Source organism: Rhinoraja longicauda, chromosome 23, assembly GCF_053455715.1.
Source record: "Rhinoraja longicauda isolate Sanriku21f chromosome 23, sRhiLon1.1, whole genome shotgun sequence".
In the NCBI taxonomy this organism is placed as follows: domain Eukaryota; kingdom Metazoa; phylum Chordata; class Chondrichthyes; order Rajiformes; family Arhynchobatidae; genus Rhinoraja; species Rhinoraja longicauda.
Window position 1 is genome coordinate 30,941,220 of NC_135975.1, and position 25,572 is coordinate 30,966,791.

At 47.5% G+C, this 25,572-nt stretch overlaps 1 pseudogene; it reads left to right on the forward strand.

The window, feature by feature from the left end:
• Window positions 1-16,181: 16,181 nt before the first annotated feature.
• LOC144604990 (ATP-sensitive inward rectifier potassium channel 8 pseudogene) lies at window positions 16,182-22,842 on the forward strand (annotated as a pseudogene).
• The last annotated feature ends 2,730 nt before the right edge of the window (window positions 22,843-25,572 follow it).

The following is a 25,572-nucleotide window of genomic DNA, read 5'->3' on the forward strand; positions in this document are numbered from 1 at the left end:
TTTGTGTGATGGTCTGGGCTGAGTCCACAATTCTTTGCAATTTCTCAGAGGGTGGGTGAGAAAGTGAGATAACAAAGACCTAGTCAACGGTTGATCAATGAGGGACATGGACAATGACGGTGAGCCAAAGGGCCTGTTTCCATGCTACATTACCAAATTTAATATAGGTTATCGAGCTGGAAAGAGTTATAATGACAGGGATCTTTATGGACATGAATTTCAACATTCTGTCTCCAGAGATCAGAAATACTGAAAAAATGCCAGAAAATAATACTGACCATGACATTCCCTCTCATTTAAAATACGTCTTAGTTAAACTCTACCACAACACTGTGTAACCTCTGAATATATATTCAAAGCCCATTGATTGCAAGCCAGAGAATTATTCACATATGCATTATCTCCAAAGATACATGCCACATTTAAGTCCCAGTGTGCTTGCGTGACACGTAGATACTGCTGTAAAGAACTGCAGATGCTGATTTACAAAAAAAGGCACAGAATGCTGGAGTAACTCAGCAGGCCAGGCAGCATGTTGTAGGAAAGAACTGCAAATGCTGGTTTAAACCGCAGATAAACATAAAATGCTAGAATAACTCAGCGGGACAGGCAGCATCTCTGGAACGAAGGAGTAGGTGACGTTTCGGGTCGAGACCCTTCTTCAGACTCAAGTTAGGCAGCAGCTCTGGAGAACATGGATAGGTGATGTTTCGGGACAGGACCATTCTTCAGATCCAATCTAAAGAAGGGTCCCGCCCCGAAACATTACCTAACCACGTTCTCCAGGCATGATACCTGACCTGCTGAGTTACTCCAGTACTTTGTACCTTTTTTCGCTGTGATAAAAAAGCAACACAAAGTGTTGGAGGAACTCAGCAGGTCAGACAGCATCTGAGGAGGGAATAGACAGACGATGTTTTAGGTCAGGACCCTTCTTCAAACTAATAGGTGTGGGGGAAGGTGGGGGAAAAGGCTGGAAAAGAATGCTGGTGGCAGGCCAAAGCCTAGCAAGTGGTAAGTGGATACAGGTAAGGAGGGTTTAGTTTAGTTTAGTTTGGGAGAGGAGAGGGTGCTGCACCAAATGCAGGAGAGGTTTGGGCCCAATGGGTCCACTTGGTCTAGTTGCTTCTATTAATTGGTGTGGACTAGCACGAACTCTAGTATCTATTGGCAGAACTACCTCTTGCTCTTCCATTAGTTTAGTTTAGTTTACAGAAACAGCCCGGAAGCAGGCCCTTCGGCCCACTGAGTCTGCACCGAGCAGCAATCACCCTAATAACCTACACATTAGGGGCAATTTACAATTTTTACCGAAGCCAATTAACCTACAAACCTGTACGTCTTTGGAGTGTGGGTGGAAACCGGAGCACCTGAAGAAAACCCATGAGGTCACAGGAAGAACATACAAATTCCGCACAGCCAGCACCCGTGTTCAGGATCGAACCTGCGTCTCGGGCGCTGTGAGACAGCAGCTCTACCGCTGCGCCACCGTGCCGCCCCGTTAATGATTCAGGATGACTGGTTAACAAGAGCCATGGCCTGGACTAGTCAGATTTGCTCTGATATGGCATCAGGTTACCAAAGTTTTCACGAAGGATTGACTCGCTTCCAATTTTCCATTACTAAGTCTATTTCTTGGAACAAGCTTAACCTCAGAAGACCGTCCACCTCCCACACTGTGGAGACGAGCCCAGATTTGTAAGATGTTTACGAGATGCCTTCTCTCTCGCACTGGCAGTTCACTTAACATCGAGGAAGAGAGACTGTGAGACAAGTCCCCCCTTTAATAAACTCGTAATATCTTAAAGGGCATTAGAGCCAGTTATTCATAGCCGAGGGCACTGGAAGAATCTGTAGAAAGAAAGATAGTTGACTGCTCATGAATTTAATTATATCTGGGGCATGAATAAAACTTAGCGTTTAGTGTAGTTTTAGAGATATAGCGTGGAAACACGCCCTTCAGCCCATTGAGTCCACACCAATGATCGATCACCCGTATCCTAGTTCTATGTTATGCCACATTCACATCCTACACACTCGGGGCAATTTACAGAAGTCAATTAACCTACAAACCCGCATGTCTTTGGATCATGGGAGGAAACCAGAGCACCCGGAGGAAACCCACACAGTCACTGGTAGAACATACAAACTCCACACAGGCAGCACTCACAATCAGGATCGAACCCGGGTCTCTGGTGCTATGAGACATGCCATTCTACCTCTGCGTCACTGTGATAAACTGAACCACAACATTCAACAGGAAACAGAAACGCCGGAAATCTCCAAGACCGGACAATGTTTCCCCCTCCACCCTCAAGCTCTGTGCCGAACAACTGGCACCGATCTACACAGACATTTTCAACCAGTCCCTGCAAACCTGCACTGTCCCTGCCTGCTTCAAGGTCTCCACTATTGTCCCTGCACCCAAAAAGACAAGGATCACCGGTCTTAATGACTACAGGCCTGTCGCACTGACCTCTGTAGTCATGAAGACCTTTGAAAGACGTGCTGGCCCAGCTGAAAAACATCACAAACCTCCTGCTGGACCCTGATGGCATACAGGGCCAATAGATCGGTGGATGACGCAGTCAACCTAGGCCTGCACTTCATCCTCCAGCACCTAGACAGCAAGGGGACCAATGCCAGGATTCTGTTTGTGGACTTAAGCTCTGCATTTAACACCATTGTGCCAGAGCTACTACACTCCAAACTCTCCCAGTTGACTATGCCTGAACCCCTCTGCCAGTGGATCACCAACTTCCTGACAGACAGGAAGCAGCATGTGAGGCTGGGAAAGCACATCTTGGACCCGCAGACCCTCAGCATAGGAGCACCGCAAGGCTGCGTACTCTCCCCTCTCCTTTACTCTCTCTACATTGCACCTCCAGACTCATCTGTCAAGCTCCTCAAGTTTGCAGATGACACTACCCTGATTGGACTGATCCAGGATGGGGAGGAATCTGCCTACAGATGGGAAGTGACACAGCTGGCGTCCTGGTGCCATCGCAACAACCTGGAGCTCAATGCTCTCAAGACAGTGGAACTAATTGTAGACTTTCGAAGAGATCCCCCTCCCCTCCCCCACCCACCATCAACGACACCACAGTCACATCTGTGGAGTCATTTAAGTTCCTTGGAACCATCATCTCCAGGGACCTTAAATGGGGGGCCACCATCGACTCCACAGTCAAAAAGGCCCAACAGAGGATGTACTTCCTGCGGCAACTGAGGAAACACAATCTGCCACAGGCAATGATGGTCCAATTCTATACTGCTATCATTGAGTCCGTCCTCACCTTCTCCATCATGGTCTGGTTTGACTCAGCCACCAAGCAGGACATCCGGAGACTGCAACGGATCGTTCGATCAGCTGAGAAGGTTGTTGGCTGCAACCTTCCCCCCATCGCCAAACTGTACACTGCAAGGGCCAGGAAGTGAGCGGGCAAGATCATCTCTGACCCCTCTCACCCTGGCCACAAAATCCTTGAAACACTTCCCTCTGGCAGGGGACTCCGGACTGTCAAAGCAGCCACAGCCAGACATAAAAACAACTTTGTTCCACGAGTAGTAGCTCTACTCAATAACCAAAGTCTGCCGTCTCTTTTTTGCTCTGGTTTATTTTCACCCACATGTTTAGACCGTAATGTTGTATCCTTATTGTCTTGATGTGGTTATGCTTTGTTCTTAATTGTTAACTGTATGTTTGTGTTGTCATTTGTGAGCGGAGCACCAAGGCACATTCCTTGTGTATGCACATACTGGGCCAATAAACTTATTCATTCATTCATTCATTCATTCATTCAAGGTGAATGTAACTACTAACCCTTTATAGGTGGACACACAAGGAACTGCAGATGCTGGAATCTTGAGCAAAATACAAAGTGCTGGAGTAATTCAGCAGGTCAAGCAGCATCTGTGGATGGAATGGGCAGATGATGTTTTGTGTTAGGACCCTTCTTTAGTCCTGACCCAAAACGTCACCTATCCATTTCCTGCCTGACCTGCTGAGTTAATCCAGCACTCTGCAGTTTTCTTTAAAGGTTCAGGGTGAGGTGATTGAAAAGAGAACAAAAGGCAGAAGTTGGAAAACAATAATATAAACAGAAAACGCTGGCTGCCCACAGCAGGTCGGGTAGCATCTATAGGGAGAGAAAGTTGACATCTCGGGTCAACGTCCTTTCATCAGAACAAAGAAAAGTTAGAAATTGAACAGGTTTTAAGTTGCAGAAGAGTAGGATGGAGAGAATTGAATAAAGTGAATGTATTTCTGTTCTCTGATTTGTTTTATGTGGGGGGTGGGGGAGGGGGTCGGTGGAAACTTTTTTTTCAATCTTACCTTGTCGGCGATGCGATTGTTTTCCGGATCGTATCTCCGATTGCTCTGCGGCCTTACATCATGGAGCTGGCGGCCTTGCTTGGGACTAACTTTGAGCCCCACCACGGGGACGTGGACTTACCATCGGAGCGTGCGATCCCTTGCCTGGGATCAACGCTCCAACCGCGGCCTGCGGATTCTAACATCGAGGAGCTCGCAGTCTCGGGTAGAGACAGATGTCGGGAAGCTCCAAAGTCGCAGGAGGTTCGACCAGCCCCGACTCGGGGTCTGATCGCCCGGCACGGGGGAGCTGAGATTCCCCCCCGATGAGGGAGCTTGATCGCCCTGACATGGAGGGCCCGACCACCGGCTAGGGGTGTAAGATCACCCCGTCAACGGAAGGCTCGAGGCCCCCGACCGCGAGAGAACAAAGAAGGGAAGAAGATTTAACTTTTTTTTTGCCTTCCATCACAGTGAGGAATGTGGAGGAGTCGCTGTGGTGGATGTTCATGTTAAAATGTATTTTGTGTCTTCTGTTGCTTTTTATTGGTATGACTGTGTGGCAAATGAAATTCCTCGCATGTTGCAAAACATACTTGGCTAATAAAGTATGATGATGATTATGATGATTTAATGAATTGGAGACTGCAAGAGAATAAATAACAGACACTCAATCAAGATGCCAAGACCAATTCTTATCTGCCTGCATGTGATCCATATCCTTCATTCCCTGCGTATCCACGAAAAGCCTCTTAGACACCACTATCATATCTTTCTCCACCACCACCCCAGGCAGCGTGTCTAAAGCACTCACCACCCTCTGTGTACAAAAATAGCAATCATTTGCCCCACGCTTCTCCTTTAAATATTGCCTCTTTCGCCTTAAAATAGATCAATGGAGTTAGGATTGGGCTGGGTTGGTTGGAAAGAGATTTATATGGGGGGTATGAATATGGGCACAGATATGGCTGCCTCTTACAATCACAACATTTAAAGATATTTGGACAGGTATTTAGATGGGACGGGTTTGGAGGGATATGAGCCAAATGCGGGCACTTGGGACTTTAGATGTGTAATCTAGGTTGGCATGGGCAAGTTGGCCTGAGCAACTTGTTTCCATGCTGTTTGACTCCATGACTCTATAGCTCTTTCAACTTTTATATTCCAGGTAAATTTTTGTAAATATTGTGTTCATAAGTTCATAAATTTGGCCGGCACGGTGGCGCAGCTGTAGAATTGCTGCCTTACAGCGAATGCAGCGCCGGAGACTCAGGTTCGATCCTGACTACGGGCGCCGTCTGTACGGAGTTTTTCTACGTTCTCCCCGTGACCTGCGTGGGTTTTCTCTAAGATCTTCGGTTTCCTCCCACACTCCAAAGACGTACAGGTTTGTAGGTTAATTGACTGGGTAAAATGTAAAAATTGTCCCTAGTGTGTGTAGGATAGTGTTAATGTGCGGGGATCGCTGGGCGGCGTAGACTCGGTGGGCCGAAGGGCCTGTTTCCACAATGTATCTCTAAATCTAAATCTAAAAATAAATCATAGGAGCAGTAAGGTCATTTGGCCCATCGGGTCTATTCCACCATTCAATCATGGCTGATCTATCTTTCCTTCTCAATCCCACTCTCCTGCCTTCTCCCCGTAACCTTCAACACCCTTACATCTATCAATCTTTGCTTTAAAAATATCCAATGATTTGGCCTGAACAGCCGTCTGTGCCAATGAATTCCACAGATTCACCACCCTTGTATTCACTGGACTTTAGATGGATGAGAGGGGATCTTATAGAAACATATAAAATTATAAAAGGACTGGACAAGCTAGATGCAGGAAAAATATTCCCAATGTTGGGCGAGTCCAGAACCAGGGGCCACAGTCTTAGAATAAAGGGGAGGCCATTTAAAACTGAGGTGAGAAAAAACTTTTTCACCCAGAGAGTTGTGAGTTTGTGGAATTCTCTGCCACAGAGGGCAGTGGAAGCCAAATCACTGGGTGGATTTAAGGGAGAGTTAGATAGAGCTCTAGCGGCTAGTGGAATCAAGGGATATGGGGAGAAGGCAGGCATTGATTGGGGACGATCAGCCATGATCACAATGAATGGCGGTGCGGGCTTGAAGGGCCGAATGGCTTCCTTCTGCACCTATTTTCTATGTTTCTAAAGACATTCTTCCTTATCTTGTTTCTCAAGATGCATCCTTTTATTCTGAGACCGTGCCCTCTGGTCCTAGACTCTCCCACGAGTGGAAGCATCGTCTTCACATCCACTCTATCCAGGCATTTCACTATTTGATGAGGTCCTCCCTCATCCTTCTAAACTCCAGCAGGTACAAGCCCAGTGCCGTCCAATGCTCGTTATACGTTAACGCCATCATTCCCGGATTCATTCTCGTAAACCTCCTCTTGGACCCTCTCCAACGCCAGCACATCCCTCCTCAGATCTGAGGCCCAAAACTCCTCACATATTCCAAATGCGGTCGGACCAGTGCCTTATCCTCAAAGGATATGGGGAAAAAGCCGGAACGGGGTACCGATTTTGGATGATCAGCCATGATCATATTGAATGGCTGTGCAGGCTCGAAGGGCCGAGTGGCCTACTCCTGCACCTATTTTCTACGTTTCTATTTTTTATGTTTATGGAGCCTGTTTTTATAATCTGGTCCTCTCGAAATAAATGATAACATTGTATTTGCCTTCCTTACGATTGGTTCAATTTGCAAATTAACCTTTTTGAACTCCTGCACCAGCACTCCCAAGTCCCTTTGCACCTCCGATTTCTGAATCCTCTCCCCATTTAGAAAATAGTCTATGCCTTTATTCCTCCTACCAAAACACATGACTCTACACTTTGCTGTGCTGTATTCCATCTGCCACTTCTCTGCCCACTCTCCCAACCTGTCCAAGTCCTTCTGCATTGTCCCTGCTTCCACTACGCCATTTTGTATCATCCGCAAACCTGGCCACCAAGCCTTCAACTCCCTCATCCAAATCATTAATATACAACGTGAAGAGTAACGGCCTCAACACCAAACCCTGTGGAAGCCCCGTTTATTCCCACTCTTTGCCTTCTGCAATGCAGCCAACCTGCTAGACACAAAATGCTGGAGTAACTCAGCAGGGCAGGCAGCAATATCACCCATTCCTTCTCTCCAGAGATGCTGCCTGTCCCGCTGAGTTACTCCAGCATTTTGTGTCTATCTTCGAATATTCTTCCCGACTATAAACAAAGCTTTCAAGCTACGCAAAATCTTTTCATTCTAAAATGTGTCATTTATTCAACAGACCTATGTAGACTTGAGGGTATCTGGACACGTTTGATCTGCTAAATTCAGCCTTGTAAACTGAGTAAATGCTGGAAATGCTTAGCAGAAGCTCGATGCAGCATTTTATCGGGATGCATCGCAGCCTGGTTTGGGAACAGCTCCACCCAAGACCACAAGAAATTGCAGACAATTGTGGATGCAGCCCAGACCATCACGCAAACCCAACCTCCCTTCCATTGACTCCATCTACACTTCATGCTACCTCGACAAGGCTAGCAGCATAATCAAGGACCAGTCTCACTCCCTCTTCTCCCCTCTCCCATCAGGCAAGAGGTACAGAAATGTGAAAATGCACACCTTCAGATTCAGGGACAGTTTCTTCCCAGCTATTATCAGGCAACTGAATCATCCTATAACCAACTAGAAAGCAGTCCTGAGCTAACATCTACCTCTTTGGAGACCCTCGGATTATCTTTAATCGGACTTTACTGGACTTTATCTTGCACTAAACGTTAACCCTTCATCCTGCATCTGTACACTGTGGATGCTTTTATTCTCATAATGTATTGTCTTTCTGCTGACTGAGTAGCATGCTACAAGAAAAGTTTTTCACTGTACTTCGGTACACATGAGAATAAACTAAACCAAACTGGATTCAGCACATCCACTTTCTTAGACGTTTAAAGTGATGTACCATTTTTCTGAATGCTCTAACAAACTTCTGCAGAAAGTGACAGTACCTCATATTCCACTTGGGTACCTGGAGGAACTCAGCAGGTCAGGCAGCATCTGTGGAGGGACTGGACAGACGACGTTTCGGGTTGGGACCTCATTTCGGACTGGGCGGCTGTGGATTGGGAGATGACGTGAGAAATGGGGGCACACTGGGTTTCGGGGGAGGGGATGGGGAGATTTGTTGCTTGGTAATGAGTGAATGAGATCAGGCGCTATCACAGCGAGGGGTGGAGCAGTTGTGGGCGCCGGCTGAGGTCGGCAGTCGTTGAGGGCACGTGCGGTCGAGGACGTGCCATGTGTACCGGAGGATGGACATGCCGCCGAGAACAAAGGGGGAACTAGCATGGGGGGACTGCCGTGAGGGTGGGGGGGGGGGAACAAAGGAGGACCTGCCATGAGATACATTGTAACTTTGTCGGCACCCTTTATGTGGTGACTATTTGCATACCTCACGTATGCAAAACAAAGAATATCACTGTGAATCGTCACATATGACAATTGCTCATTTATTCATTCATCGTTCATTCATTCATTCATTCATTCAGCAGGCACCAAGGAATTCTTAACTTACTTGTGCTTCTCTTTCTAACATTCTTATTTCTTATTTTAGTGCATTCAAACAAACCAGGAGAAGGAATAGTGGAAGGGGAATGCAAGCAATACTGCGGAGCTGCAGTGATTAACGCAGCACTTGGAACAGCGAAGAGTACAGCACAGGAACAGGCCCTTCAGCCGACAATTTCCATGCCAAACTAACCTCCTGTGGCTGCACGTGATCTATATCCCTCCATTCCCTGTCGATATGTGTAATGTCTAAAAGCTGCTTGAACCCTGCTATCGCATCTGCCTCCACTACCACCCCCTTCGGCCCACAATGTCTGCACTGAACATGATGCCAAGTCCAACTCTCATCTGCCTGCACATGATTCATATTCCTCCATTCTCTGCATATCCATATGCCTATCCTATGCGTCTATGCGGCACGGTGGCGCAACGGTAGAGTTGCTGCCTTACAGCGAATCCAGCGCCGGAGACTCAGGTTCAATCCTGACTACGGGCGCCGTCTGTACGGAGTTTGTACGTTCTCCCCGTGACCTGCGTGGGTTTTCTCCGAGATCTTCGGTTTCCTCCCACACTCCAAAGACGTACAGGTATGTAGGTTAATTGACTGGGTAAAATGTAAAAAAAATTGTCCCTAGCGTGTGTAGGATAAATGTGCGGGGATCGCTGGGCGGTGCGGCCTCGGTGGGCCGAAGGGCCTGTTTCCGCGCTGTATCTCTTTAAAAAAAAATCTATTAACGCCACTATCGTATCTGCCCCCACCACCACCCTTAGCAGCGCGATCCAGGCACCCACCACCCTCCGTGTAAAAATAAAACTTGCCCTGCTCATCTCCTTTAAACATTGTCCCTCTCACCTTAAATCCAAGCCCTCTGGTGTTAGAAATTTCCACCTGTGGGAAAAGGTTTCTGACAGTCTGCTCTGTTGATGACTCCAATGCTTTTATCCCTCCCGTCAACCTCTGGTGAGCTGGGAAAACAATGCAGGTCTGTCCAACCTTTAGTCCTCACTCTAAAGATTGATTGGATTTGCTTTGATTACTCGCTGAGGGCTATGGCAGACACAGAAGGAAGTTGAATTAGTTGGGTCTGATGGTTACAAATGCCTCTGTGGGGGGAGATAACAATTTCCTGCCACAGCTACTGTTCTGGAGACTTTGCTGAGATTAGATGTCCCCTGCCAAGTCTTCCATGAATCCTTTGAGAGCTTCGCTGAATACATTCAACAGATCAAACAACATGACTAATCTGTTTACTCTCAGAATTAAAGCCAAGCAACTTCGTGATGCCTTGTCCTTTTCTTCTTTTGTTGCTTTTAGTCTGTTGTTAAATGTATGTCTTAGTTTGGTACTCGACCAAGTTTGGGCCTAAACCTCTCCTGCATCTCCTCCTCCCTCCTCTCCCCCCCCCCTCCCTCCCCTTCCCCCTCCACTCCATCCCCCTCAACCCCCCTTATCCTCCCTCCCTCCTGCTCCCTCCCTCCACCACCCTCCCTCCCTCCACCACCTCCCTCACTCCCTCCCTCCTCAGGAGATAGATTTAAACTTTAAAATATTGAATAACTTTCAAAATATAACACCGATTTCAATGAAACTTCTTCCATTCGCACCAAAGGGACGACGGTGAGTAAGGTGGGCCTAAAATTGTCGCGCTATCGTGTACTATTTTGGCTGTAGTTCAGGAACAAACAAACGAGAGTTTTAGTACACAGATTATGTGGGGATTGGGGGGAACATTTGAAAATTTCTTTTCTCGACGGAGATGCGACTTTTTCCGTGTCGTATCTCCGTCCGCACTGCGGCCTAACATCGAGGAGCTGGCGGTCCCTTGCTGGGGATTGACTTCGGGAGCTCCAACCGCAGGAGCTTCGATAGCCCTGATTGTGGGACTGCCCCGACACGGGAGCTTCGATCGCCGGCTGCAGGGAGCTTCCATCGCCCCGACTGCAGAAGGTTGGACTGCCCCGACCGCGGGTGAAAAGGAGGGAAGAAGATTAAACGTTATTGCCTTCCATCACAGTGAGGAATGTGGGGGAGCCGTTGTGGTGGATGTTTATGTTAATTTGTATGTAGTTATGTGCCTTGTGGCTTTTTTGTTTGGCAAATCAAATTCTTTGTTTGTTTTTACATACTTGGCTAATAAATTAATCACAATACAATACAGCACAAGGCAAAAACATAAGCATATGAGAAACTGAAGCTGTTTTGGGCCACACAGACCCTGAGGCCGCCTGACCTTTCGTTGAGTCATAGAGCCAGACAGCACTAAAACAGGCCCTACAGCCCAACTCATCCATGCCGACCAAGATGCACCATCTAAGCCAGTCCCATTTGTTTAGAGATACAGCATGGAAACGGGCCCCTCAGCCCACCGATTCCACACTGATCTAAGTTATCCCACTTACCCATCCACTCCCTATACACGAGGGGGCAATTTACAGAACCTACAAACCCGCACGACTGCGGGAGGAAACACGAGCCTCCAGAGGGAACCCATACGGTCATGGGAGAAAGTGCAAACTTCACATGGGCAGCACCCAAGGTAAGAATCCAACCGGCGCTGTGATGCAACTGCTCTACCGCTGCACCACTGTGCCGCCATGTTTTATACGACAAACTACTTTATGCCAATAGTTTTGCTGTTAGTTATGTTATCCCCATATAAGCAATACATAGGAAAGGAACTAGGTGACGCGAAGTAAAACTGATTTAGCCATTCATAGATGAGGAAAATGTGGCTTAGTATTTCGGTTTAGGTTTATTATTCTCACGTGCACTGAGGTACTGTATAGTGAAAACCTTTGCTTTGCGTGCTAACCAAACAGATCAGAGAATACTATACATATTTATAATCAAGTCAAATTCCAGTACAATATGTAGAGCAAAGGAGAAGGGGAGAGAGGGTTAGACGAGATAAGGGCGGCACAGTGGTGCAGCGGTAGAGTTGTTGCCTTACAGCACCAGAGACGCGGGTTCGATGCTGACTAGAGGTGCTTGTCTGTACGGAGCTTGTTCGTTCTCCCGTACCTACATCCATTTTCTCCAGAATCTCCGGTTTCCTCCCATAGACAATAGACAATAGGTGCAGGAGGAGGCCATTCGGCCCTTCGAGTCAGCACCGCCATTTAATGTGATCGTTCTCAGTACCCCGTCCCTGCCTTCTCCCCATACCCCCTGACTCCGCTATCCTTAAGAGCTCTATCTAGCTCTCTCTTAAATGCATTCAGAGAATTGGCCTCCACTGCCTTTTGAGGCAGAGAATTCCACAGATTCACAACTCTCTGACTGAAAAAGTTTTTCCTCATCTCAGTTCTAAATGGCCTACCCCTTATTCTTAAACTGTGGCCCCTACTCCAAAGACATACAGGTTTGTAGGTTAATTGGCTTGGCATAATTGTAAATTGCGTAGAGTAATGTTCGTGTGTGGGGATCGCTGGCCGGCGCGGACTCGGTGGGCCGAAGCGCCTGTTACTGCACTTTATCTCTAAACTTAAAACTGAACTAGACTAAACTAAAAAGTGGAGTTTTTGTATCAAATGAGAGTAGATCGTCCTCTGGGACCAGCAAAGAGTCGCCACACCCCGGTAACTTCTTGCTACATAGGACCCAATTCCTCCTTTATGTCCAGTGACCGCAAGAATTTTAGACCGTTGTTCTTTCCAAGAAAGGTTTTCTGATGATTGCACCAAGTTTTGAAAGAGTCAGAAGAAGGGTCTTGACCCGAAACGTCACCCATTCCTTCTCTCCTGAGATGCTGCCTGACCCGCTGAGTTACTCCAGCATTTTGCGAATAAGCACCAAGCTTTGATGTAAGTTCCCCAATGCGATGTTTGGTTTAGTTTAGTTTAGAGATACAGCACGGAAACAGGCCCTTCGGCCCACCTAGTCCGTGCCTACCAGCGATCCCCGCACACCCACACCATCCTACACACACACCAGGGACAATTAAAAATTTTACCAAGCCAATTAACCTCCAAACCTGGACATCTTTCGAGAGTGTGGGGAAACTGGAGCACCCGGAGAAAACCCACGCATATCACAGGGAGAACGTACAAACTCCATGCAGACAGCACCCCTAGTCATGAGCGAACCCGGGTCTCTGGCGCTGTGAGGCTGTGTGGCACCAAAAGAGTTAATTATTTTTAGGTGGAGTTGCTGCCAGAGGAGCTGTCCAGGCAAACAGACAATTCCTTGCCCTCTGCTGGCCGATCATATTAGCGTTACATTGCTTCACGGCAAAAAAAATCAAATAGCAATTAGCACAATTAATTTACCACCTTACTGGTCTTAACATGGAGAGAGAAGGTGTCTCCCACGCTTTGATTTGCCAGTGGAAGAATGGGACTGAGGACATTACTCACAGTTTAATTCTCTATGAAATTGGCAAGTTCACAATATTCACCTGACTTCACCAAATTCCAATATCCAGTCAGCAGGCGGCACAGGACGTGCAGGCTCTACCCCACAGTGCCGGGGACCCGGGTTCGATCCTGACCTCGGTTGCTGTCTGTGTGTGTGCGTGTGTGTGGAGTTTGCACGTTCCCCCTGCGACCGCGTGGGTTTCCACCGGGTGCTCCGGTTTCCTCCCAGGCCCTCTGCAAATTGCCCCCCCCCCCCCCGGTGTGTCGGGAGAGGATGAGAAAGTGGGATAACATAGTAGAACTAGTGCCCACGGGTGATCGATGGTCAGCGTGGACTCGGCGGGCTGAAGGGCCCGTTTCAATGCCTTGTCTCTAAACGTAACAAAACATTTCATTTTCTGGCATGTATTCAATGTATTCTTATCCCCGAGCCCCAACATCGTGTTGAATCTCTTCTACCCCATTTCCCAACACTGTGACAGTGTTTATTTGCTCTGCTGCCTAATAGTTTGCTTGTATTTACCAACATCCCTTTTCCTAAAGTTGTATTGGTCTCGACTCTATTTCATTTTCTGGAGGGTCGGAGGCTGAGGGGAAATCAAGAGAAGAATTTGTAAAATTACTGGACCAAGTGGACCCGTTGGGCCCAAATCTCTCCTGCATTGGTGCAGCACCCTCTCCTACCCCCCCCCCCCCGCCCCCTCCCCACTTCCCCTTCCCCCTCTCCATCCCCTTCAACCCCCCCTATCCACCCATCCCCCCCTCCCTCCCTTCCTCCCTCCCTCCCTAGGAGATAGAGTTAAACATAAAAATGTGAATAACTTTTAAAATTTAACACCGATTTCAATTAAACTACTTTAATTACCATTAAAGTGATGACGGTGAGTAAGGTGGGCCTAAAATTGTTGCGCTATCGTGTATCGTTTTGGCTGAAGTTCAGTCACAAACAAGATAACAAACGAGAGTTTTAGTATATAGATGAGAGGCATAGATAGGGTAGACATTCAGAAACTTTTTCACGAGGTGGAAATGTCCAACACTAGAGGGCAGAGGTATAAGGGTGAGAAGGGGAAAGTGTGATCCTCACATCCCATCTACCTCACTGGAGACCTTTAAACTATCTTTATAAGAAAATAACTGCAGATGCTGGTACAAATCGAAGGTATTTATTCACAAAATGCTGGAGTAACTCAGCGGGTCAGGCAGCATCTCGGGAGAGAAGGAATGGGCGACGTTTCGGGTCGAGACCCCTATCTTTAATCAGACTTTATCGGACGTCAGTGTTATGGCATATCGTGCACTGAATGTTGTACCCTTTATCCTTTATCAGTGCGGTGTGGACAGCTTGACTGTAATCGGGGAGAGTCTTTTCTCTGATTGCATAGCAAATAAACAAAAGCTTTTCATTGTGCCTCGGTACACGTGCCAATAATAAAATAAAGTAAATTACAATAGACAATAGGCGCAGGAGTAGGCCATTCGGCCCTTCGAGCCAGCACCACCATTCAATGTGATCATGGCTGATCATTCTCAATCAGTACCCCGTTCCTGCCTTCTCCCCATACCCCCTGACTCCGTTATCCTTAAGAGCTCTATCTAGCTCTCTCTTGAATGCATTCAGCGAATTGGCCTCCACTGCCTTCTGAGGCAGAGAATTCCACAGATTTACAACTCTCTGACTGAAAACGTTTTTCCTCATCTCCGTTCTAAATGGCCTACCCCTTATTCTTAAACTGTGGCCCCTGGTTCTGGACTCCCCCAACATTGGGAACATGTTTCTTGCCTACTGGAGATGTGCAGCGCAAGTGTTTTTACACAGAGTGGTGGGGGCCTGGAATGCATTGCCAGGGGTGGTGGTGGAGGCAGATACCATTGTGGCATGTAAGAGGCTTTTAGATAGGGACATGGATGTGCAGGGTGGAGGGATATGGATCATGTGCAGGCAGAGGAGGTGAGTCTGACTTGGCATCATGTTTGGCACGGGCATTGTGGGCCGAAGGGCCCGTTCCTGTACTCTTCTATGTTGTCATGTGTGTGGGTGATCCTTCTCCTGGTCCCATCTCTTCTTCAGCTTTTCTTCCTCTTGCAGATGGGAAGAAGCCACTCCCGAATCTGGCAGTAGGTCCTTTCAAGCTTTTGCATCGTCTGCCCGACAGGAGTGGGAAGAGGAAGGAATGACCAGGGGGTGGAAACAGGTCCTTGATTATGTTGGCTGCTTTCCAGAGGTTGGGTGAAGTGTAGATGGAGTTAAAGGCGGGGGAGTCGGGTGTGTGTGATGGTCTGGGCTCCATCCACGACGCTCTGCAATTACCTGGTTTAAACCGAAGATAGACACAAAATTGCTGGAGTAACTCAGCGGGACAGGCAGCATCTCTGGAGAGAAGGAATGGGTGACGTTTCGACTCGACTTCTCTCCAGAGATGCTGCCTGACCCGCTGAGTTACTCCAGCATTTTGTGAATAAATACCTTCGATTTGTACCAGCATCTGCAGTTATTTTCTAACACTACTGAGTTACTCCAGCACTTTGCGTCCATCTCTGCAAATTGCTTACGGCGTCGGACAGAGCTGTTCCCAAACCAAGCGGGGGGGGGGGGGGGGGGGGGGGGTTGGGGGGGAGAAGGTTGAAAAGCTAAGCTCTTGGTCCAAGCTAAGTAAATAAACGAAATGAAAGGATGCTGATCTAGCATTTGAGGCTCATTGAGGAGGCGCTGTGAACTGTTTTGTATGTGCTGTTATGTTTGCGTGCTACTGTATGTTTCATTTTTTTCCTTAGTACCTAATCAGATGTACAGCACTTTGGTCAACGTGGGTTGTTTTTAAATGTGCTATACAAATAAAATTGACTTGACTTGATCCGAAAGGGTTAATGGCGTGACCTTTCGTGGACTTGCCCCCTGGGAATGCGAAGCAACGATCCTCCTATTTTACGTCAGAAGGTCGGAGTCGGGGCTCGGGGAATGGGAATGAAAAGCGAGTGAACGTGTTGGCCCCATTTGCTCGGGGGATAGCGGCGGTGCGAGGATTTGATTGTCGCAGCAGGAGCCACCGAGCTCAGCGCCAACTCAGGGAAACGCTCACCCCCTCTGTCCTGGCGACGTCCATGTGCGCTCTCTCCAGCCATGGGACCACCTCAAGGCACCGAGCTCAGGTCCGCCGCTTGGATCAACTCATCCCTTGGATAGCGACGCCCGGGACCATTCCGGCACGGTGCAGGTAGCGAGGCAGGGGCGCCTGGGCGGCTGGGGGTCAGGGAGAGGGAGGGCGGATAACGCCTGGAAAACAAGGGGCAAGATCTCAACCTCCCTGAGATACCACCAGAAGGAGCAAGAGACCATTGGGAGGCAAACCCGCGGGCCGGGAGGGGGGTGGGTAGTGTTGGAACCAAGGAGGACCCAATTTGGACCCAACTTCATCTCTCCTACCTACTCTTCCATGTCCTGAATGAGGATTTTGGAGATACTGACCGTCTGGCATCCACAGCTGAAGTCATAAGGAGACCTCTTGCCGGCCGCTCTGCCCCTTGAGAACCGCAGGACTATGCTGCCAGAATGCTGGCGAGGAAAAGCATCATCCCCGAGGAGTACGTCCTGGCCCGGATCGCCGCCGAGAACGTCCGGCAACCGCGCTACACCGTCCGGCCTCGCCAACCCCGCTTCATCGACAAGAACGGGGCTTGCAACGCCGCCCACAAGAACATCCAGGAGCAAGGGCGCTTCCTGCAGGATGTCTTCACCACGCTGGTGGACCTGAAGTGGAGGGACGCACTCTTCATCTTCACCATGTCCTTCCTCTGCAGCTGGCTGCTCTTCGCCATGATTTGGTGGCTGGTGGCCTTCGCTCACGGCGACCTGTACCATGCCCGGAGCTCGTCCTTCGAGCCGTGCGTGACCAAGGTGAGGTCCTTCACCTCGGCCTTCCTCTTCTCCATCGAGGTGCAAGTGACCATCGGCTTCGGCGGCAGGATGATGACCGAGGAGTGCGCCATCGCCATCACGGTGCTGATCATGCAGAACATCTCGGGGCTGATCATCAACGCCGTCATGCTGGGCTGCATCTTCATGAAGACCGCCCAGGCCCACCGGCGAGCCGAGACCTTGATCTTCAGCCGCCACGCCGTGGTGGGCCTGAGGAACGGCAAACTCTGCTTCATGTTCCGGGTGGGCGACCTGAGGAAGAGCATGATCATCAGCGCCTCGGTCAGGGTGCAGGTGGTGAAGAAGACCACCACGGCCGAGGGCGAGGTCATCCCCATCCACCAGATCGACATCCTGGTGGACAACCCCATCGACACCAACAACATCATCCTGGTGGCGCCGCTCACCATCTGCCATGTCATCGACAAGCGGAGCCCCCTCTACGAGGTCTCGGCCAGCGACCTGCAAAACCAGAACCTGGAGATCATCGTGATACTGGAAGGGGTGGTGGAGACCACGGGCATCACCACCCAGGCCAGGACCTCCTACATCGCCGAGGAGATCCTGTGGGGCTACCGCTTCGTGCCCATCGTGACCGAGGAGGACGGCATCTACTCGGTGGACTATTCCAAGTTCGGCAACAGGATCAAAGTGGCCACTCCGCGTTGCACGGCCCGGGAGCTGGACGATAAGCCGTCCATCCTGATCCAGACCCTCCAGAGGAGCGAGCTGTCCCACCAGAACTCCCTGAGGAAGCGGAGCTCCATGAGGAGAAACAACTCGATGAGGAGGAACAACTCCTCACTGGTGATCCCGAAAGTCCAATTCCTTACGCCCACCAGCAACCTGCAAGCTTCTGACACCGAGTTGAATTGACCCTTGCAAGGACTGGCTGTTGAGACGAGTTGTCAATTTGTGGACCCAAATGCTAAGCGTTTGCATTCTTTGCCACTCCCGTTCACATGGATTAAGTCCAAGCACAATTTGACCAAAGAACCCTTTGACAACGAACCCGGATCCGCCTGTTTGTCTTTGCCCTTCAATATTGAACGTGAGGTTGTTGCATCAATATGTCGGTAACATATTTTTAACTTAGCAACCGATTTTGTTTACATTTGTTCACTTGGTTTCTTGATACAGCAGCACTTGCGTGGGCAGGGACTTTAATAGCTTTTGATAGTTGAGATATGGTTGTTTGAAAATTTCCATAGATCCTTCAAGTAATGTTCCTCACATAATTAATTAGCGGAGATTGTTAGAAGCTTTCACATTAAAAAGAAAAAACCCAGTAATCCTTAACTCCTGTCATGTTTTTCTGAAGTATGTGATAGAGTAATTGAATGGAACATAGAATAGATCCATCATGGATACAGGCCTTTGGCACAACGTCCATGTTGACCTGCCTAACTAAACTTGTTCCATTTGTTGTAAATCTTCCCAGTCCAAATGTCTTTTAAATGTTGTCATTATTCCCGCGTCTATCACTTCCACCATTGCCCTCGAGTCCCTTTAAAAATTTTCCCCTCTCGCCTTAAACCGAAGCCCAAAAACCTGACGCAGAGCATTGTCTGCCCATTCCTTCCACAAATGATGCCCGACCTGTTGAGTTGCTCCAGCACGTTGTGTTTTGTTTTAACCTATTCCCTCAACTTTTCTACTCCCCAACTCTGGGGTAAGGGGTAGCCATTCAGTTTGTCGATGCCCCTCATGATTGTATAAATGTCATTAGATCAATGTAAAGCCAATGCTCCAGGGTAAAAAGACGCAGCATATCCGGGTCCAGTCCTGAGTTGGCTGGGTCACTTTTCCCTGGAGTACAGGCGCTTGGCCAGGGTGGTGTGGGCCTGTGATGATGCTGGCTGTCTTCTTGAGGCAGCGACTCCTGCAGATCCCTTTGATGGTGGGGAGATCAGTACCCATGATGGATCGGACAGTGTCCACCACTTTTTATAATCTCCTTCATTCCTGTTAAATAACCTCCTTCCTAAAGCAGAGCAACAAGAACTGTACATAGCACTCAAAAATGTGGACTTACCAACACGATATCCCAATTCCTAGTTTAGTTTAGTCTAGTTTAGTTTAGTCTATTGTCACAGGTACCGAGGTACAGTGAAAAGCATTTGTTGCACAATAACCAGTCAGCAGAAAGACTATACAAGATTACAATCAAGCCATCCACAGTGTACAGATACATGGTGAAGGGAATAATGTTTAGTGCAAGATAAAGTTCAAAAAAGTCAGATTAAAGATAATCTGAGGATCTCCAATGAGGTAGATGGGAGGTCAGGGTCGCTCTGCAGTTGGTGAGAGGACAGTTCACTTGCCTGATAACAGCTGGGAAGAAACTGTCCCTGAATCTGGAGGTGTGCGTTTCACACTTAAACTGTCCCTGAATCTGGAGGTGTGCGTTTCACACTTCTGTGCAATCGAACCATCCACAGAGTACAGATAGATACATGATGAAGGGAAATAAGGTTTAGTGCAAGATAAAGCCCAGTAAAGTCCAATTAAAGATAGTCCGAGGATCTCCAATGAGGTAGATGGTAGCTCAGGAATGCTCTTTAGTTGTTGATAGGATGGTTCAGTTGCCTGAAAACATGGTATTGCCTGTATTCAATATCATGACTGATGACGGCAAGCACGTCAAACACCTTCATCATCATCATCCTGTCCTTGCCACTTTCTCTCTCTTGTACAAGACACCCCAGAGCACTACCATTTGGTGTGCATGTCCTGGTTCCAAAATGCAACACCTCGTATTTATCTGAATTAAAACTACATCTGCAATTCCTCAGCCCATTAGAGAGAGAGAAAGAGAGAGAGAGTCAGAGTCATACAGCGTGGAAACAGACCCTTTGGCCCAACTAGTCCACACTGAATAATGTGTCCCATCTACACTAGTCCCACCTGCTTGCGTTTGGCCCATATTCCTCTAAACCTGTCCTACCCGGTTGATTAAGACCCTGTGGTAATTTTAGATAACTTTCTTCACCCTCCACTATACCACCAATTTTAGTTACCTTGATAATTGGTTGCATCCATTCTAATCCTTTGGCATCCTTTGGTGAAACTTTGGTACTTCCGCCCCCAGGAGAATCCTTTGTGTTGACTTGCATGCATTGAGTTTCGTTCTCTGGCTAATGTTGTAATGTATGAACGGAGCCACTTTTTCATACCCATTTAACCAATCCAGCTTGGTCTTAAGTTTGTCCTGGCAACTTAGAGCTGCAGGCACAAGAAACTTACAGATGCTGAAATCTTGGGCAAAACACAAACTCAAAACTCAAACTCTGGAGGAACTCAGCAGGTCAGGCAGTACCCTTGGAGGTGACATTTCAGATTGGGTCCCTTCTTCAGTCCAAATCTTCATGGATGAGTCTGAAGAAGGGACCCGACCCTGAATGTCGTCTGTCCATTTCCTCCGTACATTCTCCCTGACCTGCTGAGTTCCTCCAGCACGTTGTGCTCAATTAAAATTCTGCTTCTGTACGAGGACTCACTCTCTTGTGTAAATTTTCCCTCCCTACTCCAGGAGTTTCAGACCATGAGCATAAATGTACAACATGGACTGCTGATTAATGGCTTCCCATTAGAATACCTAACACGCAGCTTCATATAGAAGACACACGAAAGATCAAGCAATATGCACCAGGTCGACATGACCCACCTGTACTAGAGATAGTTGTGGGGCATGGAATGTGTGGCATTTTCCAAAGTTTGCTGTGTTTAGGTCTGTTTGACAATTCCCAGTTGGACCGAAGGGCCTGTTTCCACAGTGTATCACTCGATGACACAATTTTAGTTTAGTTTAGAGGTACAGCGCGGAAACAGGCCCTTCGGCCCACCGAGTCCGCGCCGACCAGCGATCCCCACACACTAACACTATCCTAAACATTAAGGACAATTTACAATTATACCATTTATACCAAGCCAATTAACCTACGGCTTTGGAGTGTGGGAGGAAACCGGAGATCACTGAGAAAACCCACGCAGGTCACAGGGAGAACGTACAAACTCCGTACGGACAGCACCCGTAGTCAGAATCGAACGCTGGTCTCTGGCGCTGTAAGACAGCAACTCTACCAGTGCGCCACTGTGCCGCACAATTTATTAAGCCAATTAACGAATGACCTGTTTCACACACTTCATGCAAGTGGAGAATATTAAATCACAATTAATTAACGTCAATCGTTTTGAAATATCTGGAAAGTCACGGGAAATGTTTAGTTGAATATCATTTGGCAAAGGCTGATCGTTTACAAGAAGCCAAACTGTGAGGATGGGTGACGGATCGCTGGAGATGTCTTGGAGTGTATGACATTGGCTGTGGCCCAGTGAAGTACAAGTTTCTAATTGAAGTGCAGTGATGTAGGAGACTTGATTTGATCCGGCCTCACAAGATCTCATGGTTAAAACAGATAGCTGGTCATTGCCTCATTTTGGGTTTTAATTATGTTCAAATTATCTGACATGTTTCCAGCAGGTCAAAAGTACTTTAGTTTTCATTTTTTTACTTTAGATAGAGATACAGTGCGGAAACAGACCCTTCGGCCTACCGAGTCCATGCCGACCAGCAATCCCTGCGCATTAGCACTATCCCAAGGGACACGCACACATACAAGGGACAATTTACAATTTTTACCTAAGCCAATTTACCTCCGAAACTTGCACGTCTTTGGAGTGTGGGAGGAAACCAGAGCATTGGGAGAAAACCCACATGGTCATGGGGAGAACAGACGCCACCCGTACTCAGAATCGAACCTGGGTCTCAGGCGCTGTAAGGCTTCAACTCACCGTGCAGCCCACTTCACTGTCTATGAAACACTTTTGATATGTGCACAGGCATTAAGACCATAGAACAATACAGCACAGGAACAGGCCCATTGGCCCACAATGTGCAGAGTTAAATTAATCTCCTCTGCCTGCATGTGAACCCCATCCCTGTTCAAACCTGCTCCACTTCTCTCATACAATGGCGTTACTCATAGATATCAGACCTACCTTCTGCATTCTTAAGAACACAAAATTTTATGGATTTCAACTTTAAACTTTTCATTTCACTTTTAAACTTTACTTTCAACTTTAAATATACTTAAAGTTTGAGCATTCAGTCCACTGGAGTGAGAACAGTGGCGGTGGTAGAGCTGCTGCCTCACAGCGCCAGAGACTCAGGTTCAATCCTGACCTCGGAGTTTGCACGTTTTCCCTATGGCCCTGTAGGTTTCCTCCACATCCCAAAGATGGGCGGGTATGTAGGTTAATTGTTCTCTGTAACATTGTCTCTCGTGTGTAAGGAGAGAATGAGAGAGTTGGATAACTTAGAGCTCATGTGAACAGGTGATCGGCGTGGCAGTGGTTGGTGTGGACTCGTTGGGCTGAAGGGCCTGTTTCCATGCTGTATCTTTAAAACTAAACCTATAACTTACAACATTGCACAGATAAAGTTATCTTCATTTGGAGCTTAAAAATCCATTATTCTAAGACTAGTCTCCTTGCTTCTGTGAGAGGAAATAGTGTCTTAACATCTACAGTGTTGATACAATCCAAGGATGCCTTTATATCTCAGCAAATACTTCTCCCACTCTTCTAAGCTCCAATAAATATATGTATTTATTTCCATTATATACCAAAGCATAAAAGGAAAGCTATGTGAAGTCTTTGTACTAATGATTCTTACATCTTATGTAAATAAAGCACACTGGTTCAAAATCTACTCTCACCTTTTCTTCTGTAAATTAGAATTATTATGATGTGCTAACGATGTTCTCGTGACTGGTGTAAAGACTTAAGGCATTAACACTGTCCAGAATGATTATAAGATCATATTGGAGGAACGGCACTTGATATTCTGCTTGGATAGCTTATACCCCAATGGTATACACATTGAATTCTCCAATTATAAGTAACAACCCCCTCACACCTGTCTCTTTTCTGTTCCCCGCACTGATTTCTCCCACTGTCCTGCCCATCTTCACTCTTGACTCCCACCCCTTCCATCTATATCTCTCCCTCTGCCTTTACAGTTAACTCCTCTTCCCTCCTTATCTAACACCCTTTTGTCTTCTTTCATCTCTGGCCTTTGTCCACCCATTTGCTAATCAAACCCCATTCACCTGTATCCACCTATCACTTGCCATGCTTTGTCCTGACCAACCCCTCTTTTCCAGCTTTATCCCCCTTACTACAATCAATCTGAAGAAGTTCGCCTGACCTGAAACATCGCCTGTCCATGTCCCTCCACAGATGCTGCCTGACCCATCAGGTTCCTCCGGCACTGAACATGATGCACCTACCAACACTAATCTCACACTAATCCTGCTGAGTTTTAGTTTAGTTTGTTTAGTTTGGAGATACAGTGTGAAAACAGGCCCTTCGGCCCACTGAGTCCGCACCGACTAGCGATCCCCACGCACTAGCACTATCCCTCATACTATAGACAATAGACAATAGGTGCAGGAGTAGGCCATTCGGCCCTTCGAGCCAGCACCACCATTCAATGCGATCATGGCTGATCATTCTCAATCAGTACCCCGTTCCTGCCTTCTCCCCATACCCCCTGACTCCACTATCCTTAAGAGCTCTATCTAGCTCTCTCTTGAATGCATTCAGAGAATTGGCCTCCACTGCCTTCTGAGGCAGTGAATTCCACAGATTTACAACTCTCTGACTGAAATGGTTTTTCCTCATCCCCGTTCTAAATGGCCGACCCCTTATTCTTAAACTGTGGCCCCTTGTTCTGGACTCCCCCAACATTGGGAACATTTACAATTGCACCAAGCCAATTAACCTACAAACCTGTACATCTTTGGAATTTGGGAGTTAACCGAACATCTTGGAGAATACCCATGAAGTCATGAGGAGAACGTTCAAACTCCATCCAGACAGCACCTGTAGGTGGGATTGAACACACGTCTCTGGCTGCAAGGGAGCAACTCTACTGCTGCGCCACTGTGCCGCCCTTCTTCAGACTGAGTGTCAGGGAAAGGGGAACGAGAGACATAGACGGTAATTAGGACAAATGAATGGAAGCTATGTAAAAATCAATGCTAATCAAGGAAATGTGGAGCCCACTATGGTCCATTGTTATCTGTGGGGTAAGTGATAACGAGTTATATAGTCAGTGGAACTCAACGGGATGATAGTAAAACTAGTACGGCGACTAGGGTGGGGGAGGGGTGGAGAGAGAGGGGATGCGAGGGTTATTTAGACAGTAATAGACAATAGACAATAGGCCATTCGGCCCTTCGAGCCAGCACCGCCATTCAATATGATCATGGTTGATCATTCACAATCAGTACCCCGTTCCTGCCCTCTCCCCATACCCCCTGACTCCGCTATCTTTAAGAGCTCTATCTAGCACTCTCTTGAATGCTTCCAGAGAATTGGCCTCCACTGCCTTCTGAAGCAGAGAATTCCACAGATTTACAACTCTCTGACTGTTAAAGTTTTTCATCATCTCCGTTCTAAATGGCCTACCCCTTATTCTTAAACTGTGGCCCATGGTTCTGGACTCCCCCAACATTGGTAACATGTTTCCTGCCTCTAATGTGTCCAAACCCTTAATAATCTTATATGTTTCAATAAGATCCCCTCTCATCCTTCTAAATTCCAGTGTATACAAGCCTAGTCGCTCCGGTCTTTCAACATACGACAGTCCTGCCATTCCGGGAATTAACCCAGTGAACCTATGCTGCACGCCCTCAATAGCAAGAATATCCTTCCTCAAATTTGGAGACCAAAACTGCACACAGTACTCCAGGTGCGGTCTCACGTGGGCCCTGTACAACTGCAGAAGGACCTCTTTGCTCCTATACTCAACTCCCTTTGTCATAAAGGCCAACATGCCATTAGCTTTCTTCACTGCCTGCTGTACCTGCATGCTAACTTTAAGTGACTGATCAACAAATGCTAACTTTAAGTGTCTGATGAACACGAATTTGAAGTTAGAGCAATCAATATCCACACCGCTGGGTTTTAAGCTGCCCATTCTCACTCTTCCCATTCTGATTGAAGGATCACTGACCTGAAACAATAACTCTGTTTCTCTGCTAAGTTTTCCAGTATGCTTGCATCTTGATTTCAAGCACTTCTTTTTGTTTGATATACTTTTATCCATCTCAGTTCTGAAAGCAATATTTGACAATTTTGTGGGAAAGAGAATTCCAATCCTGTGTTGGCCTCTGAGAGATGAAGGAGAATGTTAAATGATGTGAAGAGGTGTCCTGCATTTTTGTCTCCAACTATTGGGTTGATTTTTGATTGCAAAGGTTGCATTCACCTTCTACCCCTATCACTTATGATCTCCGTGGCAAACAGACCTTGTACCAAATAGAGCTGCAAATGCTAGCTCATGTGTTAAGAATCCACAGTGTTTAATTGTCAAATGTACTGACAACGGAACAACGGAATTCTTACATGCAGCAGCA